Source organism: Oreochromis aureus, linkage group 11, assembly GCF_013358895.1.
Source record: "Oreochromis aureus strain Israel breed Guangdong linkage group 11, ZZ_aureus, whole genome shotgun sequence".
NCBI lineage: Eukaryota > Metazoa > Chordata > Actinopteri > Cichliformes > Cichlidae > Oreochromis > Oreochromis aureus.
Window position 1 is genome coordinate 19366138 of NC_052952.1, and position 26396 is coordinate 19392533.

General features: G+C 40.2%; 1 protein-coding gene across 3 annotated transcripts in view; it reads left to right on the forward strand.

The window, feature by feature from the left end:
• The first annotated feature begins 664 nt into the window (after positions 1–664).
• The window catches only part of galnt1 (UDP-N-acetyl-alpha-D-galactosamine:polypeptide N-acetylgalactosaminyltransferase 1), a 57588-nt gene continuing 31856 nt past the window's right edge, over positions 665–26396 (forward strand). The window contains exons 1-2 of one of the 3 annotated variants that reach the window (XM_039619670.1): positions 665–1113; positions 19001–19113. The gene's annotated coding sequence lies outside the window, so the exon portion shown is untranslated. The remainder of the gene's footprint in view (positions 1114–19000; positions 19114–26396) is intronic. The other 2 variants (XM_031753995.2, XM_031753996.2) reach the window with 2 other exon arrangements.

Genomic DNA, 26396 nt, shown 5'->3' on the forward strand with positions numbered 1-26396 from the left:
AAGAGCTTTTTTTTTTTTTTTTTTGAAGAAAACACAGTAGCTTTCCTGACAAGCATGTTGCTTAAAGCTTCCTTCTTTGGTATAAAAAAAGAAAAGAAAAGAAAAGAAAAGAAAAGAAAAGAAAAGAAAAGAAAGAAAAAATTTATTTAATTATTTTTTTAATCCATGCCTTAAAGAATTACAGATACTCAGCGCTTTCTGCCTCCTGAGTTGGACATCACTTTCAAATGAATATGAATATTTCCCACAAGGGAGCTGTAGAAAGGAGAGTGCAAGTAATACCGTGTTGCAGTTCCAGAACTTTTCACAAGAATCACTCCCTGCTCATTTATACCGAGTGGTTAATAGCTATAGGCTCATTACCAGCACCATCTGACTGATCTGACTTTGGGCTTATTACTATTATCATTATTACTATGATTAGGACCTGTATAATGTGTGTTTTACAACACATCACTCACGTCACGCGAGCTCTAAATGCATCATTCACACTAACAAGTAGGTTTCAATCAATAAAAAATATGCGTAAATAAATAGTGGTGATCAATGAACTGAATTTCTCTCTCTCTCTTTTTTGGAATATGTAAAAATAAAAACAGGGATGGGATCAGTTACAGTATTTCTTCCGGGTTGTGATAGTCGAAGGAGGGATGAGCAGTGAGCATCACTGCTCCTGTGTTTGCTCCGCACATCAGCAGCCCTGCTCCTCTCTCTCTCTCTCTCTCTCTCTCTCTCTCAGATCCAGGCAGAGGTTGTACGTCCGCTCCGGGAGAGAGAGCTCACACCGCATAGCGCTACAGCCGCCTGACACCGACAGTCCTACCGCACGCTCTTTTCAAATGGATGTCTCCCCCGTTCACGCCTTTTGACACCGGAAGGTGCTCCTGTAGCTGCGTGAGAAACACCTCATCCCCGGCTTGTTTTCTTAGGTAACTGCCTTCTCTCGACGACACAGAGAGAGCCACACTCACCCCCCTTTTCCTTCCATCGTTAGCCCGCTAAGCTAGCTAGCCCGCTAACTTAGCGGTGATACTTTGTACCGAGTCGGTGTCAGTTTTCTGCCTGCGGATTCTTTGCGCCACGGCTGAGGATAGAGGTGACCGGTCACTATAGGTAAGGTGAAAATACTTGTTTAAAAAAAAAAAAACTTAAACACCAATTGCAGTGATTGTCGTTTCCTCTCTTAGCCACATAGTCATTTTTGGAGGGTTGCTTCTGCCCAGTGACCCCCCTAACGTTATCTGGTAGCAGGCAAGCAGCCGCCGTTATGGCAAAGCGGGGCTTGTTGACAGAAGCAGCCGAGCAACAGGGATGCGATGCGACTCGCCGCTTAAGGCACAGATTGCCACTTGGCTTTCAGGTGAATTAACCGGTAGATGCTGCTCCACACGCCAAGTAAAGGGAAAGCTGGTTCCCCGATAACGGTTCTCATAAATACTTTTTTTCTATCCATCCTGCGTTAGCGTTCAACCCTGACTGTTGATTTGTAGCGCGAATCGGCCACTGCCGGGGTCAGTGCTATCGCACACTTGCCGCATGACTGCAGCGACTTCTTTCCCTACTAACGGTCAATTCAAATGAGTGATATAGTTATCAAGTTTTCCTGACTGCTCTGTGATCTCACCCAATGAGATGAAAAGAAAGTGTTTGTTCAACGTAGAGCATAATGGTTACAGTGGAGTATGTGTCTGCTCTTCCCTTTGCTCGTTTCCTCCTTTCTGAACATTTTAATGCTTTATTGTTGCATCACAACCCGAATAAAATGAAGTGTAAACCCGGAATTTAACCTCTGATTGGTCTGTTGTTGTGCGCATAATAGAGGTCAGATAACTTTAGCTGGGAAAGGAGGGGAAAACTAGCCAGTGCAAATTTTAACAGAGGTTAGTCACTTTCAGTGTAACGCAGTCACTAAAAAAGACTTTGTAAAGGGTTACTTAAAGCATGTGGGACCTGATGTGTGCGTGTATGTATGAGTGAAAGAATGAAAGAGAATGTGCGGGCATTAACAATGCTGTAATTATCTCAGAGATAAGAAAATGGATCCACTATCAATCCTGCAGAGCTGATGAAGCTGTAGGATTGACAGGGAACCAATTAAATTAATCTGTCATGTTCCTTAAAGGGAGAGAAAAGAGGAAGCATGTATTATTTATCCTCAGTGTGTGTGTGTGTGCATGCGTGTGTGCATGCGTGTGTGGCATTGCCTGTAAGAGTGCAGCAGGAGAATATGCTGTGTTGCTTGAGGGAAGCTGTGCTGTACCTTGTTCACTACCTGTAGCAGCGGTCCCATGGTGCAGGCGAGCTCAAGGCTTTGATCATTTTTAACAGGAATATCTGTGTGGTAGCGCTGAATACCAAAAAGAAGAAGAAGAAGAAGAAGAAGAAGAACTAACCTGACCATATAGTGCTTGCTTCCTTGAAATCTATTTGGGAAGTTGAAGTTGTGGATTCATAACTGGGGTTTTGTGCCATGTTGAGGATCTTTGCCTCAGAGCTGGATATCTGAACTCAGGCTTGTGTTATAAGGCATGACTGTCCAGCTCTGAAAGGAAATGAATCATGTTCCTCATTTCAAGGCCGTGGAGTCTGCATGATGTGTTTCCTGCCCTGTGTTGCGTTGACTGTGTGCTCAGCCTGTAGCAGATGTGCATCCGTGTGTGTGTGCTTGTGTGTAACCATGTTTGTCAGGGCTGATTTGAGAGTGTTTCAAACTGGGAACATTTTGGCCAATCTGCGGGACGTTCAGCACTGGGAATATAACTAAATTAGTTTTTGAAGTGAATGAGATTAATTGAGGAGGGAAAAAAGTGTGTGGGGAAAGTACGTCACTGTGGTTTTAAGCCATATAATGAGTATGACTAAGTAATAGGTTTTGTTTGTTTTTGCTGCATAATCTACTGCAGGTGGTTATAGTCATTGCAAAAGCATGTTTTTACAAAACGTCTAAATTATAAGGGACAGTTACAACCAAAATGTCTTAGCCTTTTCCCTATTTTTAATCACAGTGAGAAATTAGTAGCTCACGTTTTCATTGGCTTTGCAGCTGAGTAAATAACCGGGAAAGTGAAGGCGAAAATCACTGCTGTCCTGTTTGCGTGTTTGTTAGTGTTTGTCATCAAGCGTGGCTGTGCCGCATTTATTGCTCTGAGCTGCTCTGGAACAATAGCTCTATTCTGATCTGTGTCTCCGGAGGGAGGCAGCAGCATTCGGGGACGCTGGCGATCTGTGTGCCAGTGAGGCTTGGTTTGGGATTGGGTTTCCACAGCCACCTGGAGCTCAGAGCACAGGAATGCCATTGTTCCTACTTCCAGACTATGACCGGATCGCACACATGCACATAAAGAGATACATGTGAGAGGAGCTCATACCAGCCTGCCTGTTGCCCCCCAAAACCTGGGTAATACTGCTTTGTTACATTGGTATTGCTCACGTGCACAGCCACCATGACCTGGAAGTGGCTGCTGAGCGTGTGAGTGCTTTAAATATCAGGGAGCAAAATTTGCAGTTCCACTCCTTGTGCGTTGTTCATCTTGCTTACCACCTAACATAGGCCTGTGAAGTAGGTGAGAAGTATTTAATAAAGTGTAACTAGAACTGAAGAAATTGCCCAGTTAATAATTTTGTTATTGCTTCTCACAAGTAAAGTTGGCAGTCGTTTTGCCCGCCGTGGCAAAATTCTGATAGCAGCTTCTCTAGTGTGCGCAGTTGGCAGCCAAATCTGTGTCGTCTTTGTATTTATTTATTTTAATTAACTTCTACGATTTGCTGTGCTGCTTAGACAAAGACAAGACATCACCTCAAGGACGCCGTAATGATCAGTTTTCTGTGTTTTGTCATTTTCCGCTAAAAACAATAAGTCATTTAAATATGTATAATGATGCTAACCGTTTATTTGCAAGAACGAGAAGAAACTGGGACGCTTTAATCATATGGATGCATATTGTCATAGACAAAAGCCACTGGCGGCGACAGATTTTGTGGTATCTGTTGTAGCTTGTCAAATGTCACTTTTGCTTTCTTTAATGGAATCTCGCTCTCACATGAAAAAGACTGCACAAACATCAGCTGTCAGTGCATGAGCTGATTACTGCCTGCTTACCAACCAGCTACTCCACTAAGATGGGTTTTGTTGTTAATAATGTTGTCTGATCACACTCACATCAGACAGAATTATCTCTACCCTCTGCAGCAGTAGGTTCTGGCATTGACAGTGCAGCTGAAAGCTCATTTTCTTGTCACAGAGCAGAGTAGAGTTGCCATAAATTGGAAAAACATCACCAACTTGGAGCTATTATGTATAATATATGTTTGTTTTTTGTGCTGCCAAAAATCTAAAAAGTATTTTTGAGAAATAGACGTTGGTGGTTGAATTATAGCCAGTTTGAGCGTGCTACATGATTATTTTGCCTGTATTATATCTAGCCCAATATCAGAAAGAATTATCAAAAGCCGACAAGTCAACTTGATTGAGGGGGTGGATCTAAACATCTGAACCAAAGTTATGGTAAATCAGCTGTTCCGCTCAAAAAAAGGCAGCCAATATTAAGTGTAGCCCTGTAGCTAGTTTAGCTATATCAGATAGCAGAGACCTAAATGGCTGATCTTCAGACAAGTGAGAGAAGCTGAAAACAGAGTGTAACGAGAAGGAGAGAGAGGGGGGGACATTGGCAGCATTTAGCAGATTTTTTTCCCTGTTTCTCAGTCCTCTAGGGTTTAGGCAGACAAGTTTAGTTTTGTGCGCTTGTGTGTGTGAATGTGTGTGCTTGTGCTAGGCTATACGTGTGTGTCCTCTGGCTCTACAGTGGGTCACTTTAGGGATAGAGTTGCATAGAAGTGGGTCAGCCAGTGCCACCGGGGAGTCTTGCCAGCTCCCTGCTCCTATTCAGCGTTGAACCGACTTGAGGGCAACACAAAAAGTGTGTCCGCATATGTAAGCATTGTTTCTGAGAATTAAATGTTGGTGTGAAAATCACACCCTTCACACTCAGCGATCTTTGCTGTGTCAGTCATTTACCTAACATGTTCCTTCCTCGTTCGCTGCACTTTGACTCCTCATAAATATGCTTTGGTAAAAAAAACTGTAACTGCGAAGGCAAAAAGAGCAGCACGCCTATATGTGGCCCAGTATGTTTAAACTGCATATAGGACCTCTACAGATGATTCAGCCAGAGTGTCTCAGCTGGATGGACACAGTGTTTCTGCTGGCTTAATGATAAGGAAATAGGATTTAGCCCAGCATTCAGCGGAGGTTTATTTCAACTCCTAGCTGCAGTCTCTTGTTTTCTGCTCTGGCTCTCCTCTGACAAGGAATTAATGGTCTATTTCTGTTTTCATTTCAGTTCCGTATGTAAGTCTTCATGAGGTAGCACCGAAAAACCAAAATATTTGCATAGATGAAGACTTTGTTTGTCACGGTTTGTCGGGAGTCACCCGTGACTTTTATCAAATACAAATACAAAAGCTAGTACTCCAGTAAACTCAGTGATGCTTAAAGTGTTGCAAAGTGCTTTTTTCTGTTTTTTGTTCCCCACAAGATGCTACAAACATCCATCCAACTTAGCGTCTCTGTGTAGAAGCTTTTGAACAACGTATTTATGCACAATGTGACAGTGTGCTGTGTAAATGTGTTAATGGGTGTGGTAAACTCACAAAATATGATCTGCCAACTCTGCAGTTTTTCTCTCTGCATGGTTTGTTACAGTTCATTGAGTCCGCTCTATAGTTCACAACTCATTTATTTATTTTTGTTGCTGTTGTTGAGCAGCAGCGTTTAGTCAGTTAATTAATTAGTCAATAAAGAACAACTTAACAGACAATTACTCTTATTTATTCATAATTTTATTTATTTTTCAGATGAATATTCTAAACATTTACTGGTTTCATTTTCTCAAATAGGGCAGCACGGTGGTTAGCACCGTTGCCACACAGCAAGAAGGTCCTGCGTTCAATTCCACCATCAGGCAAGCAGGGTCTTTCTGTGTGGAGTTTGCATGTTCTCCCCGTGTTTGCGTGGGCTCCCCCCCCCGGGTACTCCGGCTTCCTCTCACAGTCCAAAAACATGCACTTTGCGGGGATAGGTTAATTGAAAAATCCAAATTGCCCGTAGGTGTGAATGTGGGAGTGAATGTGAGTGTGAATGGTTGTCTGTCCCTATGTGTTAGCCCTGCGACAGACTGGCGTCCTGTCCAGGGTGTACCCTGCCTCTCGCCCTATGACAGCTGGGATAGGCTCCAGCACCCCCTGCGACCCTGAAAAAGGATAAGCGGAAGCGAATGGATGGATGGATTTTCTCAAATATTCAAATATATTTGAAGCTTCTATTTGTTCAAATAATAATCTGTACAGTTTGAAATGTTTGAAAAAAATATTTATTATTGCTATTATTACACATCAGCTACAGAAATGTAGCACAAAATGGCAAACTGAAAAAGGCTGGTCAACATGTGGACCATTGTAGAGCTAAAAAGCCAAAGATTTCCTTCATGACTTGGTGGAGAACCAAAAAAACCCCACAATGTTATAATTGATTTATCAGGTAGCCATAAATACACCTTTCACATGGTTACTAATGCAGTTTCATATCCATTGCATGCGCGACTGTTTGATTTTAAAAGGTGATAGTATGTCTATATTGTGGCTATAGTTCCTGTTACGTGGCAAAAAGAGGAAGCTGGAATGCTGAGGCCGGAACAAAATGAGTCCTTTTTTGGGATGTGAGCGTTTATTGGTTTGAAGAAATTGTGGCAACTTAAACGCCTAATGACAAGTGCCGGTAGCCTGCTACTGTTTGCTGCACAGAGAAAGTACATAGCTTTAAAAGTCACCTTGAAAGTCTCAGTAGAGTGAACTAATACAGCATGCAGCAGCTCAGCATAGTCACATTGAGTAACAGTATACGGTGTTATCAGCTTTGCTCGACAATTCCCCTCTTTGTAAAAGTGTCCTGTTCGTGTGTGTCCGTATCTCGCTCAAAGCATCTGTTTCACTCTGAGATACTACTCGACAGAAGTAGTTTCCATGGTGACAGTCGTGCTCCTTGCCCCCTCCCTCCCCCTCCTTGCTTGCCATAGGAAGAAGTGGTGTATGTTCAATTACTGCTGACTCATGGAGAAACAGTAGTGTGGTCCATAATTAGACAGACACGTCTCTTCTCTGGCTTGGAACCAGTTTGTGTTCCTTTTAATATTTTACACTCTGTTTGTTTGCGTGTGTTTTGGCTCCTGTATTCGGCTTTCAGAGTTGTTTGTTTTGTTAGACTTTTCTGCCAAGGGATTTTTCTAGTCAGTTTTCCCTGCTTGTTTTGACTGATTATGCCGTTAAAGTTAGAAAAAGATTTCTGTAAATTTGGTTTGAAAAAGTGGGACATACTGATGTAACATGATCTTCTAAAGCTGTCAGCCTCAACTTAATGAAGCTAGCAACAGGGTGTTTTTTTTCTGTTTATAGCGTGAATCTGATAAGTATGCACGTTTTTCCTGTAGGAACTTATTATAAACACCACTTCTTCTTTCACAGCACAGAAGTTAGACAAACAGTGCTAGCTTTTAAGTCCTTTCATGCAAAATTCTCTCAGCAGTTGAAAAGTAAGTTTAATTTGCTGGACATAGTCCTGGTGAAAAGTCCAGAGCAAGGGAGAGCCAGTTGGAGAAATAGTTTTGCACATGTGCAAAGTAATTCGAGAGAAATACCAGTGCAAACCTGAAAGCTGTAACTCCCTTTAGGGCTATCTGGTCTCTTGTGAATAAGGGAGGACTTACTTAAGTAGCCCTTCTGCTATCAGATTAGATACTCATTTGCGACAGTATTATGACAGCATGACACAACCCACCCAACGCTTCTAGTGCTGGGTAGGTTTTGTCAGGAAGCATCTGCATAGCCAAGCACACATACAGTCTATGTTATACTCCGAACACCCAGCGACCCGACAGCCAAGTAGTCATTTCTGTTATTCTTCTTTGACATTCACCTCAAGTCCACCAGTTGGCGAGCATGTGTAGGTGGTGCACTGTAATGTAAATTCTCAGCATGGTCAAAAAACAGCCGGGCACTTGGACATCTGCATGGATGCTTGTGTTAAGTGGACTATAAAAAAACTATACTATAATCCCTGCTTAAGTGAAAGGTGTTAACTCTGGAAACACTGAACTCGTGCATTTTCTCACTGAAATGGTTGAATGTTCTGTAATCCAAAAACCAGCTCATAGAATCTCTAAACATCTTTATACTTGCTGAAATTAACCAGGGAGAAAATCTGTCTTACAGTCATGAAACCCACAGCTGATGAGCTCAAAATGAAAATTGACTGAGAAAATCATTCTGACTGCTTCCAAGAGCCCAGCAGATGAGTGCGTGCGCATGACTGATACTCAAGATATCATATTTCATGTTTTACTTACATCCGAGAAAAGACTTTGTCCACTTCTAATCAGGGTACTACATTAGAGTCAGTGAATCTCAAGAACAAAATAGGCCTTACAGAATAAGCGTTTTAAATACTCTTGAGCAGTCTAAGAGTATTTTGTGTGTGCACGGTAGCCTAGCTAAGTTGTGTATAATTGACCTCTGTGGGGATATTTGTTTTCTGCATTTAATCCAGCCTGACTGTCCAGGAGCAGCTGGCAGCTACAGTCCACTGTACAGAGTAACAGTCTCTGTAGTGCCTCATGGTCCGCAGTACTGGCTAAAGTAGGGCCTGTTTGTACTTGGATGACAGCTCTTAATGTGTCTTTGTTCACAGCGCTTTGAACAGTTAAACGTCTTGTTGTGGAAAAAGTCACCCTCCTTAGATAATGGTGATTAAAAGCTTTTAGTCACTCTTATTACATGACAACAGCTAACAAAAAATGAAACAAATAACAGTTATCTCACACCGCATGTGGGTAAAGAGGTTAAAGTTTGGCTTCGAGAGTCAAACAAAATGCATAGAGATAACAGATGGATCGCCAGTGACTACAGTTATATAACAGTATTAGTTTATACTTTAATTTCCTTCAGAAATGTAGATTACAAACGTAAATTGGAATTCGCTGCCAATGCTTGCTGTTTGAGTGTTATATAGTTAATTGCTGAGGAATCTTTTTAAAACCCTGGGGTTTTCTCTGTGTGCTTGTATATCTTGTGTAATAATGGGTGGGGGATATAATGTTTGCTTCGTGACATATAAATATGGTTATATTAGACCTCAGGCAAACTGTTTGGTGGCAATAAAAAATGCTCAAATGCTTTTGCTTTTTGAACATTTAGCTGCTAATTCTCATCGTGTTTGCCTGTAGGCTGATGTTAGTCTCGGCCAAATTATTCAAGGGCAGCACAGGTAGTAAAAAGGAAAGATAAATAAACAAAGCCAGGCTGATGCTGCTCTTCATTTTCTTAATTTAAATGTTTTCAACTCTACTGGGAGTAAATTGTGCTTGTTCTTGGTTTAGTTTTCACATGTTTCAACAAAAGCACGCTACACTCTCAAAGGTTTTACCACAGTGCCATTCTCAAGGTTATATAGATCATTAATTGATGCGAATATAACTGAAGGCAACATTTGTATCCTATATTATTGGTAACAGAGAGAAGCAGTGGAGGGCAGAAAGGACTGACACTGCTCTGGAAGCTCTGTGCTCTGTCTTAGCCATGTGACAGAGTGAGCTATCTGCCCAGGGCTCACCCTCACGAAGGCACAGCTCTCTTCTCTGCACACACATATACACAACTGTCCATCTTTGCCTCTTATCTAGTGTGCACATGTGTGTGGGTCTGTGTTGTTTTGTGTGTTAGGTCTCTGAGTGAGCTTGTTGTAGCCCAGGCACACTGATAGTCATATCAACAGTTAGTTTAGGCTGATGGACTGCAGAACTACTCGTCCATTGTCCTTTTTTTTTTTCAGGGTGTGTGTGTGTGTGTGTGTGTCTGCTAAGCTATCAGAAATTGTGTTTCTACAAGCCACGAATGTCAGATGCACTGTGTTCATGTATCTTGGGAATGTGTGTGTTGCATGTGATGCAGTGTAATCTGCCACAGGCTTGGATGTGGGTCACTGTGGCTGCAGCTCCACGGGTCAGAGAGAGACAGCATCAGGGATACTACCTCTGTACTTGCTGCACATGGGCTAGCCTGGGTGAAATACATTTCACAACGGTACAAAGTAAAAGAAGAACCAAACTACACTTGAGATGTGATTTGAGTTTTCTTTTTCACATTTGCCTTAAGCAAAAATACCATGGTATTTTTAGTTGTTCAAGCCGTTTTCAGTATATTTACATGATTAAAAGTGTTACTTATGGGCACCTAAATTTCTGTGTGGTAGATCTAATTCAATTCAATTCAATTCAATTTTATTTATATAGCGCCAAATCACAACAAAAGTCGCCTCAAGGCGCTTTATATTGTACAATAGATCGCACAATAATAAATCTTACAAGAAAAGAGTCTATAGAGGCATACCGAGATATAAATAGAGATGAAAATTTACATGACTTCTTAATAAGGTTAGATATGAAAGAGGATGACCAGATTAGTCATCCCTGCAGCTCATAGTGGATTTCACCTGAAGTAATTAAGCCAAAGTTATTGCTGAACATTTAGAACCCACAGTGAAACTTATTGGAGGTTATGTAGTGTGATGAGGGGTGTTAGGATTGTGTGTGTGTGTGTGTGTGTGTGTGTGTGTGTGTGTGTGTGTGTGTGTGTGTGTGTGTGTGTTTGTGTGTGGGTGGAGGGGCTATTGACCTCATGACAGAGTTGGTTAAATGAAGTATTGATACTGCTGGCTTTGTTAGGAAGTCTGTGTGTGTGTGTGTGTGTGTGTTTATGTTTGTGCGCATCTGCAGAATTGTATGTGTGTATTCAGATATTTACCCAGTGATGGATTGTGCATTTTGCAGACGCCAATAGGCAGTAGTGTGTCATAGATCAAACAACTTGAGCTGGCCCAGTGGTGTTAAATTTGTTTGAGGATTATTTGAACAAATCATGCAAACAGACAGGCAGGTTATGCAAGGCTGCCAACTGCCAATCATGGAGAACGATTAATAGAGAATGTCTTTATTTCCTTGTTAAAAAGTTGCTTTAGTGACATTTTCATTTTATTTTGTAAAAGGTTTGCTTTTTGTTGCAGCCTGAGGCCATAGATACTTTTTTCTTCTTCTTTTTTTCCCCAAAAAGCACGTAGTGACAGATCTGTGGACACTGCTATTCTGTGACCAAATGTCTTGCCCTCCGGTTCTCTCTTCATCTTCTCTGTTCACCTAGTGACAGAAAGCAGAGAGCAACAACACCACAACAGAGGCTGTGCACTGTCAGAGGAGGACATTAACAAAGACATTTTGTCCCTTCTAATTTCCTTTCTGAGATGATTTCCTTCATGTATCTCAACCTCAGACTCTTTAGTTTATGTTTTCTAATTTTTGTCAGAAGGTGGTTATAAAAATGTGAATATTCAGCATTCAGTATTCACTGTTCCGGATCCGATTGTATTCATAACAGCCCTACTTCTTCTATGGACCAAACATGCTTTTCCATGCCACCTGTGCTGTTTATATGTATGTAATGTAGAGAAGGGATCTTCTTTTTTAGGCTTCCAAAACCATTTGGTTTTCTGCTGTTTTTGTGCTCATTTGCACTTCCTTATGCTAAGAGTAAGTGGAGCCAACTGCTGAAAGATAAGAACATTTGTGAGTGCAGTTCAGTTGTTCTCAATGCCAAAAAAACTGCTGCAAAAATGCAGTCAAAATTGGAAGTCTGCTGCTAACGTTTCCAAAAATATTTTCATCCAGTACAGTTCTTATAAACACGGTGTAAGCAGTCAGTCAACAACCTCACCAGTCCAACATCCCTGCTGTTGAATTACTTTCTGTGGGCCTGCACTGTGTTGTCAGGCAGAGCTTATTTTCAGAAAGAGAGAGAGGGAGAGAATGGATAAATGAGAGGCAACTATCTTTCCCTGCTAATGCTAGTCATATGGTGGTTGGAAACTTAATTTGGACTGTGTGCAATCCACTTTTGATCTTGTTGCCTAGGTTGCTTTGAAATGGTTGCTTTGAATACAGAAACCAGGTCTGCAGTCAGTTGCCGTCTTCAAAGCAACTTGTGTGACAGTGTTAAACTAACGTGGCAACAAGTCAGTTTGCTGGCAGTTTGCTATTGAATGGAACCAAGTTGGCCGTTATCTTCAATCTATTTGTGATAATACAGCAGTTATAACTGATAAATTGGGAAAAATTGCATTTCATTTGGAAATTCACATTAATTTCTTACATCCTGCCCAAACCCAAATGAAATGGGTGCTCACCAATCTTGCTTTTATATAGGAACAGAACCAAAACACAACAAGTTAGCAACCAGTTGAGTCAAGTCTATTTCAAAGAAATGTGTCTCACAAACTGCACTTATCTAGACAGATTGCCTCACTCTTATTGTGATCTGTTGGCAGTATGTTTGCATTTTTGAAGTAGACACCAAATATTGGCAGTCTGTCTTAGAGTGATTGCGATCAGGATGAGTGGGACTGCAATTGGTTTCAGACAGTTCTTCTCTCATCAGGTTACCTGTATGCTTGCATTGCTTGCCCACAGTCTCCATCAGAAAAAAAAAAGGCAAACACTGATTTTGACTAGTCATAAGGAGTTTGCCATCTTATTTTTACTTTAGTGTTCCTGAACCGTAAGATAGAAAGTGTTCTGTGACTAAATTTTATTATGTAATTGAAAATACTTCTAACTTTTCTTTTCAAATAGTTCCAAAGATATTTTCCTGAAATTACAATGTAGTTGCAGTGAGTGTGGCTAAAAGCCAGCTCATGTGATAGGAAACTGCATTAAATCCACATTTTAAACAATCCACAAAAGCAGTGCATTGCAGTGCCACTTGGAATTGCTAGGAAGTCTGTCTTAGATTGGTGAATGTTGCCGGGAGCTTTTGTGCACACAGCTGGGGGTATGCATGCGCTTAAGCTTGATCCTGTTAACACGGCGGCTGGCTAGAACAAGGGCAGAAGGGAGATATAAACTAGAGATGGACCGATCCGATATTAGGTATCGGTATCGGTCCGATACTGACGTAAATTGCTGGATCGGATATCGGTGAGAAATAAAAAATGTAATCCGATCCATTAAATATCAAAAAAGCACCTCACAAAACTTGCCACACGGCGTAACTCGGCTCATAACCGTAGCATGTTGGAGCAGTGCGCTCACGTCATAGAGCTGCTGTGTTTATTTGTAGCCTCGCTAGCAATCCAGCATTTCATCTCCGAGGAAGTTATCCCAGAGAGAGGTAAAGCAAGTGTGTAAGTTCATCTCTGAATGTTTGTAAAGCGTTCCCACGTTAAGCTTAACAACCGATATATGGAGCGACTGCCTCTCTCTCTCTCTCTCTCTCTCCTGCCGCTACTTCAATCGTGAAACTGCTTAACGATCAGCTGATCGGCTTTTCTGTCGCAAGTCCGTCTCTCTTGTTTGTTTTGGCCCACTTTGCACCAGAAAGAGAAACCAGCGGCTGAACAACAGCAGCACGTTTAAGCTTCACAAGCTGTTGTTAGAATTTATTTAATATTACTTTCTACACCAGGATCCTTTTCTCACGTAGCTGACGGCTGGTAACTGTGCAGGGGCGGATCTAGCAAAGTGTAGCCAGGGGGCCGATAGGGCATGAACAGGAAAAGGGGCACAAAGACATACTTTTCTTTCTTATTCTCATTTAAAATGTCTAGCTTTTAATAAATAATTATCTGAATCTTACACCCAAAGTTTTAATCTGATGTAAAATGTATAGAAGTCCATTACTGTATATAGTAACTGTTAAGTCTAATATACCCTAGTAAGCTATAGTACTTTTTCCTTTGGGAAGGTACCGTCTGTGCAGTCTGCAATTCTGTTGAAGAAAGATGTTGAATCTATTTAATTATTCTTGAAAAATAATTTAATTCTGTGCATTTTTTTTCACACTGCATCAAATTAAAGTTGATTACGTTGATTAAGCATCATGAGGTGGAGGGTGGGGGGTGGTTCCCTATTTTTTTTTTGCTGGGAGTTTGCAACCCTATTAGTTAGGTTGCTTAATATTTCTGCTAAGTACTCTTTAAAATACCAGAATAGGGAGGATGGAGTAGGTTTAAGTTTATTAGATTGATCAGTGTTGCTGAACTATGAAATATTTTGGGTGCAGTGTATTTTTACATACAGGTATAACAGAATAGCTTTAGTGTTGTTGTTTATTTAAACTTGAGTATGAACTTATACAAAATGCAGCAAGATATTAAAAAAACAGTTTTATTGATTAAAAAAACACTATATCGGATTAATATCGGTATCGGCAGATATCCAAATTTATGATATCGGTATCGGTATCGGACATAAAAAAGTGGTATCGTGCCATCTCTAATATAAACCAAGAACAAATCCCAAGCATCCAGATGTTACCAAGATACACAGAGATGGATGGGAAAGTTGATGATAAATCTGGCCCATCTAATCATTCAGGACAAAGAAGAGGGAAGGTAGTGTGTATCTGTGCTGTGTGTATTGTCACTACTGTTAACAGTCTCGTGGCCTGGTGCTCTGTTTCCTGCATTCTCTGCTGTGAGTAAACAGGAAGCAGGTCTCTGTCTTTCTGTTACTCGCTCTGTCCTTTTCTGTCTGTCCTTTGGTTCCTTTTTCTTCCTCTTCCTACACCTGCCTCCCTCTGCAAGTGCAAGCTGTATATGTGGAAAAGGAATAGGCATGTAGGTCCCAATGCACGTCATTAGTAAGGTAAGCAAAAGAAGCAAAATGGTGAGCTGTTTCATCCAGGATAAGTTTGACATGTTCAGGGATGTTGGGCCAGCTGCTTCTTACCTATTTTCTCTACACGCTATTCTTGGCGTTCCTGTTTTTCCCTTCTGGGCTTCCCCTGGAAAAATGTCAGAAATGGTGAGCTACGGCTGCAGTCACTTGTGATAATGTTGTTGTCATCTTTTGTTGCCTTTCCTCTAGTCCCTATTTAGCATTGATTTGGTGTTTGTGTGTGTATGGTGTGCTTCAGGCCCTGTAAGGCCTTCCTTTCCCACACCACTTGAACCAGGAGGTGATTGACAGAGCAAGAGGTCAAAGGGAGTGCTGAAAAGATTTGAACGGAAGGTGTAGTTTGTTCAGGATTGGCACAGCACTGTTTGTTGTTGCTAAGACCAAAGATGCCATCTTTAGGCTCCCATTGTTACAGCATATGCTACAAACAGAGTCACATAACGCATGCAGAAACATGAGCTAGAAAGCAAACACACACACACACACTTCATGCTCTTACTAAGCTACCACATAGTCTAAGAGAAGAGGCCATTCTTCCTGTCTATGAGTGGCTCCCCTCTACTCTGTGACTTTCTCTGGCAGTCTTTGGAGAGAGGGGAACAGTTAGGTCTAATGCTTAGACATGGCTGGTTGATCACAGTGTGCTCACATTGAGCTTTGAGGGATTGTGAAAGACTGATTTGACTGTCTGTTAGTTTTAGCTGTACCCACACTGCACTGTAAATTGTCCAGAACAAAGGTTGTTCCAGAGCTCCTCAACCTTGTTTGGCTGCAGTTCTCACACTTTAGCATGCCAGCTTTATCTTGCAAGGTGTCATGTTGGACCTTATGATATTCTCTTTATGCAAAATGTCTTGCTTACGGAGAGAGAACCTCTTATGCTTGCATGCAGAAATCTCTTCATTAGTCCGCCCATGAGCACCTCCTCACCTCTGCATTTGTTAGTCCGCCTGAGTCACTGGTATTTTGGATTTACGACAGGAATTACGTCGGGTCAAGCTGTATGGAAAGAGGCCTAAGTGGGAGAAGAGACTGTTACACTTTGTGAATTAATAACAGAGGGTGTTCTGTAGGGACTGAGATAGAGGCAAGAGTAGGGTGGGATGAAGACACAGCCTTTTGGCTCCTATCCTGCATTCTCTGGTTTGGTTCACAGCTGGAACAAAGAAGAAGGGAGATGTGCAAAACAAAGGAATGGCAAAGACTGCAGAAAATTAGAAATGCACAAACCTTTTGCCTCCTAATACTGATTGTGGTGTCTATAGTAGGATCTCCAAAAGTTGAATCTGTTCATCTGGACGTAGCGTTTTGTGGGAGAAACGTTTCGTCACTCATCCAAGTGACTTCTTCAGTCTCTAGTAGGATATTTGGAACCACAAAAGCCTACCTTTGGGAGAGGAATTTCTTTTGGCAAATTCACTCATTGACATCATTCATATGTTAGTACTAAAACCCCAACTTTCAACTGTACTTTTAATTTTTATGTATTTTTTATGTACATCGTGCTAAAACGAAAAATCCATGAGATTTTTTTCTTTCTTTTTTTTTTTTTTTTTTTTTTACAATGCATCAGCCATAATCAGATAAATTTTTCCATATTTTTATGTAAGGCCTTACGGCGATGAAATTAGCTCACTGCAGTAAAACTGGCTCAGTCACATCTGGCTCATGTGCAGTGTCAGTGCTACAATATATGTAGGGCGTGTTTTGGAGTTATCTCATTTCTGAAGGTAAAAGCTGGTATGTTTTTGGTGCAGCAAGAAAAAATTAATGGCTATATCCCCAAACATAAAATAAAAAGTTCCTTACTATAAGTACAGAAAATACATAAATTACTTTATAAATGAGCCATTAAAATCAGCACTAAACTGTCACTGTGTTGTGCTTGGCTTGACTTATACGAGATAGATATCTAACAGTCTCAGTCTGTTATCATGCCAAATTCATGTGTTTTCATAATAAAGTTTGGCCTTCACAACCACGTTACACCTCTTAGCATGCAACAAAGTGGACACTCACAGCATAGACTTCTCTTTCTGCTCTCTGGATTAGGGTTCTTGTGTTGGCTTACATAATGTAAGATTTCACTGGCACAACTGTGTGTTTGCCAGTGTTTGGACAAGTCAATGCACGCTCACTTTCTCTGCCTCATACTTCTGTCCATATGTAAGCCAAAACAATGTGCCACTACACAGCAAAAACTCCAGTGTTAGATATAACACTGTTGAGTGTTAAATGAACACTTTTGGCAGTGTTATATTTTTTAAAGTAACCAAGTCAGTTTTGAAGATTTACAACGACTAACACAGAGCAGTGCTGATTTTCTAACACTGGAATATTTCTAACATTTTGAGTTATTTTCCAGTGTTAGAAAATCAGCACTGCTCTGTGTTAGTCGTTGTAAATCTTCAAAACTGACTTGGTTACTTTAAAAAATATAACACTGCCAAAAGTGTTCATTTAACACTCAACAGTGTTATATCTAACACTCAGAGGTGTGGACACATATAAACACTCTCCAGTGTTAATTTAACACTGGAGTTTTTGCTGTGTACATTTTACATGCATTGTGAACAGTGTTTGTGTGTGTGTGTGTTTGTGTGCGCTTCATTTCTGAAATGGGGCATGCCTTGGTAGCAGGAGTATCTATTACAAAATCATTTTATGGTTGTAAAGTCAAGATTAGATTTGTAAAAAACAGTCATTCAGAACTGTACGAACACTGAGGCTTTCTGTTATTTAGATTTTCACATTAGCTTATTATCATGAGCATAACAAAGGGCACTATTGCCAGACACTTTTCTCACAATATTCATTCTCTCATCATCACTGCTGTGCTTGCTGTCTGCCGTCTTGGGTTTTGTGGTTTTTCTCATCTTTTTTTCCACCCAGACATGTAGCGCTCATAAACTCACAGAGGATGAGACAGGTAGAAAGCGTTCTTACTTTAAAAAGAGCAAGAGGTTTGCACAGACAAAGACAGAGAGCGTTGCTATTTGCACTGCAGTGTTGTGTGGTCATGTGTGAGTGTGTGGTGGGTGTTCTGTAGTTTTATTTTGTCATTGTCAGGGGAATCTGATGAGTATTTTTAGAAGCTCTTACTTGTCCTGCTTCCAATTTGCAGATGAATTACATTCTACTCAAACTTCGTGGAGGTTCATTTAAATCATGTAAAGAGTGAGAAAAGAAGGGCAGACGGAGAGACGGCTTACAATGTATATGAGAGATAAAGTAAGGGAGAGATGAGGATTGATGACTCACCCAGAAGCAGACAGGCAGACACCTTTGGTGGCCACGACTCTTCTCATACTGAGGCATACCTGCACTGCAGCACAGCCTCCTCACACTCGCTAATGCAGAAGTGTGTGGGCTGGCAGGAAGAGATTTATGGTATGGCTGCTTTTGTAATACAATACCTCAATATACACATATATACACTGGCTGGCAATATGAGGCCCCAGTGGACCAGAATGATGACTTGGCTTTAAAGTAGGCCAAGGGCCGGATTGAAGGACACGCAGACCCGCATACACACAGGCCCACTCTGAGTCATATTCGCTCTCATCTCTGCTCTCTGTGGACTTTTCAAAAATAGCAGATTAATCCAGTGAAATGAGCAGTTCTGAGAATTCGTCAGTTGTCTATCCCTGCTTCCCTCCGCCCCATCATCCCTCTGTTTCCCCGCTTGTTTTTTTTTTTATCCTGCTGCGAAGCTGGCGGTGTCTTTGGTTGTGTTTGACCTTTAGATTTCCGCTGGAAAGAGGAAGGATGATTGGTTTATGACATAATAAAAAGAGATGCGGACCTTGGATGCCAATTTTTAATTGACTGAGAACTTTCCAAAGTCCACTATACTGGCACGTTTGACTGAATCATGACTCATTTGGATAATTCGCTGAGTGGGAGCTTGCCTTGTGAGATTGTGTCTCTAACTTTGTAAACTTGCAGGAAAGAATAGCACTGTTATTGTACATGCACAGCCAAGAAGTGTGTTTTTGACTTCCTGTGGTTTTTTCATAGATCAAAAAATGTTGGTCTCCTTTCCCAGGCATTTGAAAAAATATTCTCCCTGTGTATGAATTCTGAGAACAATAAATAAATGAAGAGCTGTTTTAAAGCATTTCCTTATTCTAGTTTCATGATTGCATAAGCGTTTCCTCTAGCCAGCACGTTTGGTGTCATAGCACAATAAATATTTATTCTAAATTTATTTCTCTTTTCTCATCAAGGAGCATGCATGAGTGACGAGCAAAAGAGGAAGTGGGATCTCTGAAGCTCCGCCCCCTCTACTGGTGGAGCACCCTGCACATCTGACCAGAGACCCCTTAACTCATTTTGAAAGGTATGAATGAATGGCTACATGAAGAACGGAAACATATTGAAACCTAAAGGGCTGCGATTTTTTTTTTTTTATTGTACTATGTATTGAACTGGATATATTAAACATATTTACCGGTTCATGCATATGTGGCTTTTTTTCTTTCTTTTTTTTACTGACCTCAGCTCCCCTATGGTCACCCTTTCTTTGTTGTAATAAGCCAGTCTATCTTCTGGATGAAAAATCCAATTTCTTTAACAAGAGAAGTGCAATGGATAAAATTCAGTAAACATGAACCTCCTTTTAACTTGGCACCCCATATGATCCTGATGTATAACACAAACTAGATTTATTCACCTACGGGCAAAATAAAAATGTATGCTTAAACTATTTTTGAGAAATTAAATGTTACATTGTCAAACATAAACCTCAGCACCCCATTAACAGCCAAGTGGCTCTTTTGATTTTGAGTGCTGACCCTTTTGATTGCAAATTGGTCACATTTGCATTCACTTTGACTCAATTCTGGTGCTCATGTTGCATTTCTGCTGCCTTTGTCAAAGAGGTTAGCTAAGTGAAAGGCTTTCCATTGGAGAGGTGGGTCTGCCTTGTTGTTGCCTGAGTGAAGCGGGCAGCAGGAGCGGTGCATGCAATTGTTTGTAAGCTGTATGGTTGGGTCCCCTTCATTAGCCTCATTCAGCTGTGCAATCATGTAGAAAGCCCAAGTTACAGCAGTTATATTTAGTGAGGAATATACATATCTACATAGCCAGATAGATACTTTATTGATCCCTAAAGGGAAATTACATTGTTACCGTAGCAGAATAAAAAAAGTATAGTTTGAAATAAGTAAACAAAATAGTTAAAGTGCCACAGGCGCATTGTGAGGGCTTTACTCTTTGACAGAGTGCAAAATGTTTATATATACAACAGTGATTAAAAAAAAACAAGAAAATAAAAAATAAAAATTAGGTCAAGGTAAGGAAGAGTAAAAAGAAAGACTGAGAAATGAAGACATAACAAGAATATAGCTAGAGTATTGTTACAACTGTAAAATGCATGTCTGAGAGCTTCATCCGATCTCATATCACTTGTTTCGCTCATTTTTTACTATCAATAACTCATTAATGCGTCATAGAAACAGCTTGTAACAGTTATGTAACTGTCTTGTATTGTCTTCATAGTTCAGACTTTGCTATGATCTATTGTTTATGCACTGTATGTTGAACCTTTGAACAAATTTATGCCATTGTTCAAGTTTAAGTATTCTAATTAACGTGTTGTTAAACAGTTATTGAAAAACAAAAATTAAGGGTCATAGGTACATAAGTAAGGATTGAAATCACTGATTAGTTTGTAAATTGCTCCTGTTATCAATTTTGTGCCTATAAATGTGTCGAAACTAAAAGAAATTCCCCAAAATAGTGATGCGTGTCTTTGCAGCACGTTGCTCTCTTTATGACTATTTACTGTCTGCTGGCTAGGTGTGAAAAAGGGTAACGTGCTAAATACAGAGATGAGTAAAATCTGAAAATCCGAAGGCAAAATGTGTCCCATTGTGTCAGTGTTGGAAGTTAATGTTAGCAGCAGATTCATTTGCAACACTACATTAGTGTTATTGGCTTCTGTGGTTCCCTTTTCCCCCCTGTTGCTGACATCCAGCAATGCCCTGCTCTGAAATTTACAAAGCTTTATTATATCTGATTTGTTACCGTATTTGAAACATCCAAACTACCTTTGGCACATAACTCTGTTGGGATGTTTCTTTGACCTTATCAGCTGCTCTAATAGCAACTATAAATCAAGCTTTATCAAGCTTTTTCTGTTCCAGGGAAATTCAGTTAATGGGAAGATTGCATTAGAGTTTTCTTAAGGAATTTTAAACGACACTTAAAGCACTGCTGTGTTTGGTTCTAAAATGTGGTTGAGAAATGTTTTAAAGTCAGAACACTGATTATCAATACTGATAAAAATCCTAACAATGGCATAACATAAAGACGAAAAGAGGGTTGCCAAAGAACCGTCAATGCAACATAATGCAAACAATGCAATGCAACAATACAAAGTACTTTTCCTGATTCCTTGTTGTTATTTACTCTTGTATCTCTGTGTGCTTTATAATACAGATTAGAAATGGTGTAACACAACAGACAGTTTAATGCAGATGATAATGATAATGATTTTTTGTTATCGTTTTTGTTATTGTGTGTTACCTGGGGGCAGCTAAACATATGTCTGCGCATTGGTTTTTACACTGTGTGTATGTATTAAAATTGACCAGTAGCTCCACAAAAAGTGCAAAGAATATTACAAATATATCACATATTACGTGCTTGGGAAATAGATATGCTCACATGGTAAAGTGTGCTAAAAGTCATGCTTAATAGACAGCAATGCAGTTCTCTTACAAGTACTTTTGATATAAATTTTAAAGACATTTTCTTTCCTTTTTTTTGCCTAAGGTACTGTAAGACGTTTTACAGATAAAAGCAGCCACAAAGTTGCAAGGTTGCACTGTAGCATAGTCTTAGAAATATTACCATTTTTCATATTTTAAGCTTGAAAAAAAAATCAAAGCATATTGTTAAAGTGGTTAGTAGGCAGAGAAAACCAGCTGTGCTGTCAGAGACTTGTAAATCCCTCCTGCCTGGCATGAGGTATTGTAGGAATAGCAGCAGCTGTAATAGTAGAAAAGAGCCACAAACATACAGGGGGAGACCAGACACACAAACCCACTGGGCCTAATGGTTCAGACTTTAAGTATTACAGGGTGATTAGGGAGTTTCTGTGTGAGTATGCATTAACACCAATTAACACACAGCCTGTGATGGTGTTTTAATTGTGTAAACTGTTGTATTATTTGTGCCAGTCAGTGTGATCAAAGCCTCCACTGTGTATACCTCTGCATCTTTGCGAGGCAAGTGCAAAAAAGTTAATAGTTGTTAAAAGATCATTTACAGCATACTAACATCAAACGGACCACCAGGATGATGCAGTCTTTTATGTGTTCTTATGTGTGTTGTGATCAATTTATTTTAATGCGTGTACACACAAAGCTCCACTCTCTTTCCAACCATCAGGGGAACTCCCCTCGTGACAGTAATGTATATTGATTTTGGCCAAAAAGGCCCCAGTGATTGGAGATTGAAGTATTTAATTCCACTTTGCTTGTGAGCCAAGTTTTGCATTGGTAATCAATTTCAGTTGGGACTTTTACGCTGCCATGGGCAGTTCTCTCTGTACTCCTCTTTGTTTTTTAAACTGATTTTTAAAACTTTTAACAACGTTTTATATAAGTAGTAGGGATAAATCCTCTGCGATAATATGGGGAATACATTTTTATGGGAAATAAAAAGCATCTATGTTCCTTAGTGAGCACAACAACTTGGCAAGAACAGGCATGTCTGAGATAGAGAGCGGGATGCCAACCTCTGATTAGGATTTTGTAAAAAGGAAGCTACTTCAACAACTTCCCACAAAACAATGCTTTGCAAAATATACGAGAAAACTGTTCCTGATAAACGTGGAAACTAACTTGTTATACCACTTGGGGGAAAAAGGACACCATCACGTACAACCAGGGTATGAAGGTACAGGAGGAGGAGATACTATCAGGTGGTCATGTGCAGGTTGTGTTATACTTTCACTTAGAATTCCAGGGAAAACTTCACCACTATTTGACTTATGCTGTGTCACTATGTAAAATGCTGTGTCACTACTATTACCCTGTAATGCTGCTTCTGCTTTCACCTTGTGGCGAAAGATTCACACTTTGAATAAGGTAGTTTTTCATCAATGACAGTAGCTCATTGGAAAAGGATGGAAAATGTCCTTTATTTTGTTTGCATTAACAAACAATGGTTCCTGCAGGCACCGATAAAACATTTCTCAGCATGTTTTTGTCCTATATTGTCAGAATTATCAATATTGTAAATTTTCTTGAAATATCATAATATGATTTTGAGGCTGTATCACAAACCCCAATAGATATTTTAGATAGATGCTTCTGGTCCCTCAACTAACAGAATCTGCTGTTTTTCACTGTCATCCAGCTATGTGAAGATTCACAAACCAAATTTGGTTTTCAGCTCTGATATTATTTGTCATATTTGAAGAAGAACTGTCCTGCGGTGCCTCTTCCTCGGTTCATAACCCAGCTTTCTTGTGTCACTGGTTCTCTGTGGCTAGACTGTCTCCGCTTAGGTTGTATTTCATCAGGAACTGTTTCTGCTTTGCATTTCAGACAGTTTATGTTGCTCTACCAAATTATATTCATGCTTTAGGACAAATACCAATTGCGTTTGATTTACCTATTGTTCCAGATATGCATTTTTATCACTTTAATAATTTAGTTTACTTTGATTTGTTTTTGGAGGAGATACAAACCCAGCCTCAGGGGGTCACAAGCTAATGCACTCCTAGAGCTGGTCCCAAGCCCAGATAAATGGGAGGGTTGCTCCAGGAAATCTATGCCAAGTCAAACATGCAGATCCATCCACTGTGACAAACCCATGGGAAATAAGGGAACAGCCAAAAATACTTTCTTTGGTTATTGGAAGGCCATGTTGGTCTGAGGTTGAACAGTGTTGAGGGTTATTTCAGTAATGGTACATTCTGACTAAAACACTTCTGGGGGCTCCCCAAGGTTTAACGACTCACAGGTGTGGTCCCCTGAGAACTACATTTCTTTAGAGTGGTTTCTGCTTGCATTCCCAATGCCAGTAGGAACCCCAACATGATTAAATATCCAGTTGGGAGTTGGCAGTTGGCATGGCTACAGCTAGGCTACATCCACAGTAACAAGCAGGGGGGTGCCATGATTAGAGGTGTGACTTTGTTGTGTTTCATGATTTCAAGTTAACATTTGAGTTGGAAATGAGACGTGCAACTGAAACCAATATAACTCAGCTTTACAAATGACTACTTTCTTTGTGTGTTAAGTTTACAAGTAGCTATTAATTATAGACAGAGGCTTCCTCCCTGTACTACTTATAGCTTCGAAGACCCAGCTAATAGATCATTTGTGCCTGCAGCACAGATTGTGTCCAACAAATTATGCCAGATTTGATTTGCTTTGATTTTCATGTTGATGCCCCATGTAGTTTGGAGGAAGTGCTAAAGGTTTTTATGGCTTTAGAATTGCAAAAAGGGTTCCTTTAGTCCAAAAGCAGCACCTTGTGCCTTGTGAGTTCAGTTGTTCTTCATTTAGTGTTGATAATCAATGGGTATTACCTGGGATGTTTATTACGGACCTCAGAGTTTTGCATGCAGGACTCTAGTGGGTAGCTGACATCTAGTGATCTCCTAACAGCTGATGGTCCTGCCAAGACAGGTTTGATTAAACTGGTGAGATAGCTGAAGTTTCTGAGTTTCTCCTAAATGCCAAAAATGCTTATTCTGCATGCTTTTTGCTTCAGTGCATTTGCTGCCAGATGATAGTTTACCAAGGCAATGTTTTTAAACGCCAGGTACTGATAGCATCGGGTATTTCTTAATTTGAATTTCTATTTGTTTTCCTGAGATTTGGGCTTTTTTTTTTGGAAGCTCATGATTTTAAATTCATTGTAGTTGACTGTCAATACTGCTGCTGGAGGCTGAAGTGCTGTTTTTGTCCCTGCTTTTTTTTCTTCTTTCATTTTTTCCCCTTCACTAGCCTCTTCAAATTTTTATTCTGCTTTTATTACTGATATGAGCCCTGTTTGCTCAGGATCAGTATTACCAGCATAACTTAGAAATTACCCTCGCACGTCTGTGTGGGAGGGACACCTCACACAGGAAAAGCAAAGTCTGTGTTTCGCTTGAGATAACTAACATTATGATGCCCAAAGGGGAATTCACACGCTACCCAGCAGTATGTGAAATAAATCAAGTCTGCCCCACCTTTACCTGCAGCAACATTATAACATGAACTCATGCGTGCATCAATAACTAAAATCTAGTAGTCATCCAAAAACATTCTATTACTCTGTTATTCTGCACAGCGATTGGTTTTATTTCTGGTGCATTAATAATACTCAAACTTGTGAATCTAATTTTACATTTTGAATGCAGGCCTTTCACATTAAGCTTGAATAATGATATGAATCCTCTGGCTTATATGTGGACTATTTTTTGACAAATATTGATTGAAATCTGTCTGGCCCCTCGGTGAAGACTGAACTATTTGTAGGTTGCCACATAAAACTGTTGAAACTGTTGAAAGATACTATCATATCAGCCATTCCATCCTACTTGATGGGTTTCATCTTGACCTTTATGTGAATGACTTTCCATGCTGTGTGTAAAGAAGCAGAAAAGAAGTCATGATAAAATACCAAACGCACACCCAAAAAAATTCTTTGACTTTATAAATTATGGATTAGGATTGTTGACAACCTCTGCGTTCCTCATCTACTGCTGGTCATTCGAATAAGACTTTACGTCGACTTAATTGTTTTTAAGCTTCTACCTGCTGTGCTGATTTGGAGAATGTTTTAATTTAAACCCTCTAGCAAAATGGAATCGAAAGCCTTTCTAAAAATCAATAAAGTATGCAAAGATTTTACTATTGTTTTGTGGCGTATGTGCTGATTAATTAGAGTGTGTAGAGTGCAAATGCGGCCAGTAATACCGTAATTTGGTAAAAAGCCAATTTGGGTTTGCTCAGGGGAATGTTTTCAGTAAATAAGGTCAGGAACCAGGCATTGATAATACTGGGGGGTTGACTCTGCTTACACAAGTGGCTTAGTAGTACGTGCGGTCTGATATTTCTCAGCTCTGTAGTGGGGATAAAAAAGCCCCAGGCTCCACATCTCAGGAAAACAACCAGACTATAGCACTGACGGGAGAATGAAACTAAGCAACTGAAACAGGGCCTGTTTCAGCTGAGCGCTGCTGTGTTTAAGCACATCTGTTGGCTTGATTTAGTTGTTGTTGTGAGTGTTGTGAAATTGGAAATGTTGTGTCTGAGATGACGGCAGTTAATCTTGACATGAGCCGACGTTGGGCACTCCTTTACTGTGCTCAGGTTAATCTTAATTGTTAGATGGTATGTAGAAATGATGAAATGTTCTCTAAGTCGCACCTTTTTCTTTCAGTGAGGTGACTTTCATGCTGAAATGCCACGACTCTCACAATCATCACTGCAAAGAGAATAACGCGATATTGATTTTGGTGTATTGATTATTTTTAGATCATTACTAATATCAGTATTGAGGCCATAGCAAGGCCATTATCAATACTGCTCTTTAACCATGCGTTATCTGTCATTTCCAAATACATTCGCTGGTCACTTCATTAGGTACACCTTGTTTGTACCAGATTTGGAC